Consider the following 6,000-nt stretch of genomic DNA (forward strand, 5'->3'; position numbering starts at 1 on the left):
TTAAGCTTCTACTAAGTGTTAGGGATTGTCATCCAGTGCATGTGTGCTCAGCCACTCCGACTCTTTGCAATGTTATGGACTGTAGCCCACCAAGTTCCTCTGACCACAAGATTTTCCAGGCAAGAATACTAGAGGGAATTGTCATTTCCTTCTCCAGAGGGTCTTCCTGACCCAGGGATCGAACCCGCATCTCCTGCATTGCATGTGTGTTCTTTACCTCTGAGCCACTGGAGAAGCCTCTGTGGTACATACATATAGTGGAATATTACTCAGCCATAAAAAAGATTGAAATAATGCCATTTGTTGCAATGTGGACCTAAAGGTTTTCATACTAAGTAAGTCAGACAGAGAAAGACAGATGTCATTTTAAAAAGATACAAATAATTTATTTACAAAATAGACTTACAAATATTGAAAACAATGGTTACCAAAAGGGAAACACTGTGAGGAGGAGGGATAAACTGGAAGCTTGATATGACCTCTACCTATAAGATTGATAATCAACAAGGACCTACTGTATAGCACAGGGAACTCTACTCAATATTCTGTGATAACCTATGTGAGAAAATAATCTAAAAGAGAATAAATATATGCATACCTGAGTCACTTTGCCGTACACCTGAAACCAACAATCCAAACCAACTATACTCCAATAAAATTAAAACAAATGAATAAAATACTGCCATAGGTAGGCAACCACCTGATCTCCTGGGACCACTTGAAAGTAAAAGGAAGTGCTATTAATAATTATACTGTGGCAATGGCTAGGCAAATTAGAGTCTGTAGTCACCCTGATGACAGAGAGGGTAAGGGATGTACAGTGAGCACAGAGGAGAGGCCCAAATCTCAGACTTCAGCAGCGAGGAGAGTAAGCTTATTTTAGTTTAGAAGTTTTAACTAACAATGAAGATTAAAGGTCTCCTTCTTCTAAAATTCTATTGTCTTAAGTCTCCATTTCTTCAGTTATCTGTTGCATGACACAAGCCCCTGACATGCCCTTCTCACTGTTCTGACTGGTCTCCTGAACACAGTCAGGTTTCTCAATGCTCTTAAAATTTGCAGCTCAAAATTGAACTCTGCTTCAGACGTAAATATACCAATGTAGACTAAGAACTGTTCTCCTCCATGATAGGAGCAATATACAATCTTTTGGTTTTTAAGTCAGATTCAAGTCTACAGAAATGGATGAACATAATTAAGCATATTCCTCAGTTTATGGTGGATAATCATCAATGGTCCATGTATCACATCTCTTGTATCTTGTTTTAATTTTTTTCTTATTTTCCCCCTTCTACCACAACCCTGTTCTCTTTCCCACCTTCATGTCCCTGAATGAGTTCAGTTCAGTCGCTCAGTCGTGTCCGACTCTTTGCGACCCCATGAATCGCAGCATGCCAGGCCTCCCTGTCCATCACCAACTCCCGGAGTTTACTCAGACTCATGCCCATCGAGTTGGTGATGCCATCCAGCCATCTCATCCTCTGTCGTCCTCTTCTCCTTCTACCCCCAATCCCTCCCAGCATCAGGGTCTTTTCCTATGAGTCAGCTCTTTGCATGAGATGGCCAAAGTATTGGAGTTTCAGGTTCAACATCAGTCCTTCCAATGAACACCCAGCCTGATCTCCGTTAGGATGGACTGGCTGGATCTCCTTGCGGTCCAAGGGACTCTCAAGAGTCTTCTCCAACACCATAGTTCAAAAGCATCAATTTTTCGGCGCTCAGCTTTCTTCACAGTCCAACTCTCACATCCATACATGACCACTGGAAAAACCATAGCCTTGACTAGATGGACCTTTGTTGGCAAAGTAATGTCTCTGCTTTTTAACAGGCTGTCTAGGTTGGTCATAACTTTCCTTTCAAGGAGTAAGTGTCTTTTAATTTCATGGCTGCAATCACCATCCACAGTGATTTTGGAGCCCCCAAAAATAAAGTCTGACACCGTTTCCACTGTCTCCCCATCTATTTCCCATGAAGTGATGGGACCAGATGCCATGATCTTAGTTTTCTGAATGTTGAGCTTTAAGCCAACTTTTTCACTCTCCTCTTTCACTTTCATCAAGAGGCTTTCTAGTTCCTCTTCACTTTCTGCCATAAGGGTGGTGTCATATGCATATCTGAGGTTATTGGTATTTCTCCTGGCAATCTTGATTCCAGCTTGTGCGTTTCTTATGATGTACTCTGCATAGAAGTTAAACAAGCAGGGTGACAATATACAGCTTTGACGTACTCCTTTTCCTATTGGGAACCAGTCTGTTGGTCCATGTCCAGTTCTAACTGTTGCTTCCTGACCTGCATATAGGTTTCTCAAGAGGCAGGTCAGGTGGTCTGGTATTCCCATCTCTTTCAGAATTTTCCAGTTTATTGTGATCCACACAGTCAAACGCTTTGGCATAGTTAAAAAAGCAGAAATAGATTTACTTCTGGAAATCTCTTGCTTTTTTGATGATCCAATGGGTGTTGACAATTTGATCTCTGGTTCCTCTGCCTTTTCTAAAACCAGTTTGAACATCTGGAAGTTCTTGGTTCACGTATTGCTGAAGACTTTGAGAATTTTGAGCATTACTTTACTAGCGTGTGAGATGAGTGCAACTGTGCAGTAGTTTAAACATTCTTCGGCATTGCCTTTCTTTGGAATTGTAATGAAAATTGACATTTTCCAGTCCTGTGGCCACTGCTGAGTTTTCCAAATTTGCTGGCATATTGAGTGCAGCACCTTCACAGCATCATCTTTTAGGATTTGAAATAGCTCAACTGGAATTCCATCACCTTCACTAGCTTTGTTCGTAGTGATGCTTTCTAAGGCCCACTTGACTTCACATTCCAAGATGTCTGGCTCCAGGTGAGTGATTATCTGGGTCACACCAGATAATCACACCATCGTGATTATCTGGGTCATGAAGATGTTTTTTGTAAAGTTCTTCTGTGTATTCTTGCCCCCTCTTCTTAATGTCTTCTGCTTCTGTTAGATCCCTACCATTTCTGTCCTTTATTGAGCCCATCTTTGCATGAAATGTTCCCTTTGTATCTCTAATATTCTGGAAGAGATCTCTAGTCTTTCCCATTCTGTTGTTTTCCTCTATTTCTTTGCATTGATTGCTGAGGAAGGCTTTCTTATCTCTCCTTGCTATTCTTTGGAACTCTGCATTCAAATGGGAATATCTTTCCTTTTCTTCTTTGCTTTTCGCTTCTCTTCTTTTCACAGCTATTTGTAAGGCCTCCTCAGACAACCATTTTGCCTTTTTGCATTTCTTTTCCATGGGGATGGGCTTGATCCCTGTCTCCTGTACAGTGTCATGAACCTCCGTCCATAGTTCATCAGGCTCTCTGTCTGTCAGATCTAGTCCCTTAAATCTATTTCTCACTTCCACTGTATAGTCATAAAGGATTTGATTTAGGTCATACCTGAATGGTCTGGTTGTTTTCCCTACTTTCTTCAATTTAAGTCTGAATTTGGCAATAAGGAGTTCATGATCTGAGCCACAGTCAGTCCCAGTCTTGTTTTTACTGACTGTATAGAGCTTCTCCATCTTTGGCTGGAAAGAACATAATAAATCTGATTTTGGTGTTGACCATCTGGTGATGTCCATGTGTAGAGTTTTCTCTTGTGTTGTTGGAAGAGGGTGTTTGCTATGACCAGTGCATTCTCTTGGCAGAACTCTATTAGCCTTTGCCCTGCTTTATTCTGTACTCCAAGGCCAAATTTGCCTGTTACTCAAGGTGTTTCTTGACTTCCTACTTTTGCATTCCAGTCGCCTATAAGGACATCTTTTTTGGGTGTTAGTTCTAAAAGGCCTTGTAGGTCTTCATAGAACCGTTCTACTTCAGCTTCTTCAGCGTTACTGGTTGGGGCATAGGCTTGGACTACTGTGATATTGAATGGTTTACCTTGGAAACGAACAGAGATCATTCTATCATTTTTGAGATTGCATCCAAGTACTGCACTTCAGACTCTTTTGTTGAGCATGATGGCTACTCCACTTCTTTTAAGGGATTCCTGCCCACAGTAGTAAATATAATGGTCATCTGAGTTAAATTCACCCATTCCTGAATAGAAATCTATCTAATGTCCCTGAATTAAATCTATCTAATGTGGGCCCTTTTAGACCATTATCTATATGTTTATTTATGTGTGTTTGCAAGTGTATGTGGATATCTAGAATGGTTTTCGAGTTACATATATACAGACATCACATTCTGTTTTTCAGTTTCATTTTCATTTTGTCGCTCAATGTTGTGATTTTTAGATCTTTCCAGGTTGAAATAGGATGATGTAGTTCAAGCTTTTTGAATAATGTCTAGCATTACATCCTCCAGACATGCTACATTTCATCTATTTCCCTTTTGATAGACGTTGAAGTTTTTCTAACTCTCTGTTATTACAAATAATGCCATGATGAACAACCTTATTCCCATCCTTTTATATCTCTTTTGCCACCCATGTAAGTGATTCTCTGGGTAGTCCAAGGGGTGCAATTTCTGGGTAATAAATTATGTAAATACTCACCTCTCTAGATATGTACAATTGTTCTACAAAAATTATAATCCCACTGAGTGTATACAAAGTTTCTCCTACCCCGCTTCCTCAACAGCACTTGATAGTATCTGGATTTTGTTTTGCTTTTGGCCAGTCAAGTATGTAATATAACATAGTTGTTTTAACTTTGACTCCTCTGATCCCTATTAAAGGATTCTGCTTCTCTCCATATGTTTGCTTGCTGTTTCTAGTTTCCACTTCAAAGAATTTCATATGCATATTATTGACTCATTTTCCCATGAGATATTCTGTTCTTGATAATATTCAGGTTATTCCTATTTATTTGGGATTTTCAGTCTCAGCTGGTTACATTCATGCACCTCTCTTTATACACTGTGCATAGTGTTTTTCAAAAAGTGTAAAACAATTTTGATGTAGTTATACATTTTCACTTTTTGATTAGAATACAGTTGATTTACAATGTTGTTTTATTTCAGATGTATAACAAAGTGAAGCAGTTAAACATACACATATATCCACTCTTTTTTAGATTCCTTCCCCATATAGGCCATTGCAGAGTTGTTTTTTTGTTTTTTTTTTCTTTTTAAATTTATTTATAGTAGTTGGAGGCTAATTACTTTACAATATTGTAGTGGTTTTTGACATACATTCACATGAATCAGCCATGGGTATACATGTGTTCCCCATCCTGAACCCCCCTCCCACCTCCCTCCCCATCCCATCCCTCTGGGTCATCTCAGTGCACCAGCCCTGAGCAACCAGTCTCATGCATTGAACCTGAACTGGTGATCTATTCCACATATGGTAATATACATGTTTCAGTGCTATTCTGTCAGATCATCCCACCCTCGCCTTCTCCTACAGAGTCCAAAAGACTGTTCTATATATCTGTGTCTCTTTTGCTGTCTCGCATATAGGATTATTGTTACCACCTTTCTAAATTCCGTATATTTGTGTTAGTATACAGTATTGGTGTTTTTCTTTCTGGCTTACTTCACTCTGTATAATAGGCTCCAGTTTCATCCACCTCATTAGAACTGATTCAAATGTATTCTTTTTAATGGCTGGGTGATATTCCATTGTGTATATGTACCACACCTCTCTTATCCATTCATCTCCTGATGGACATCTAGGTTGCTTCCTTGTCCTGGCTATTATAAACACTGCTGTGATGAACATTGGGGTGCACGTGTCTCCTTCAATTCTGGTTTCCTCGGTGTGTATGACCAGGAGTGGGATTGCTGGGTCATATGGCAGTTCTATTTCCAGTTTTTAAAGGATCTCCACACTCTTCTCCATAGTGGTTGTACAAGTTTGCATTCCCACCAGAGTGTAAGAGGGTTCCCTTTTCTCCACACCCTCTCCAGCATTTATTGTTTGTAGACTTTTGGATAGCAGCCATTCTGATCGGCGTGAGATAGTACCGTCATTGTGGTTTTGATGTGTATTTTCCTAATAATGAGTGATGTTGAGCATCTTTCCATGTATTTGTTAGCCATCTATAT

Source organism: Cervus canadensis, chromosome 2 (genome assembly GCF_019320065.1).
Source record: "Cervus canadensis isolate Bull #8, Minnesota chromosome 2, ASM1932006v1, whole genome shotgun sequence".
Taxonomy (NCBI): domain Eukaryota; kingdom Metazoa; phylum Chordata; class Mammalia; order Artiodactyla; family Cervidae; genus Cervus; species Cervus canadensis.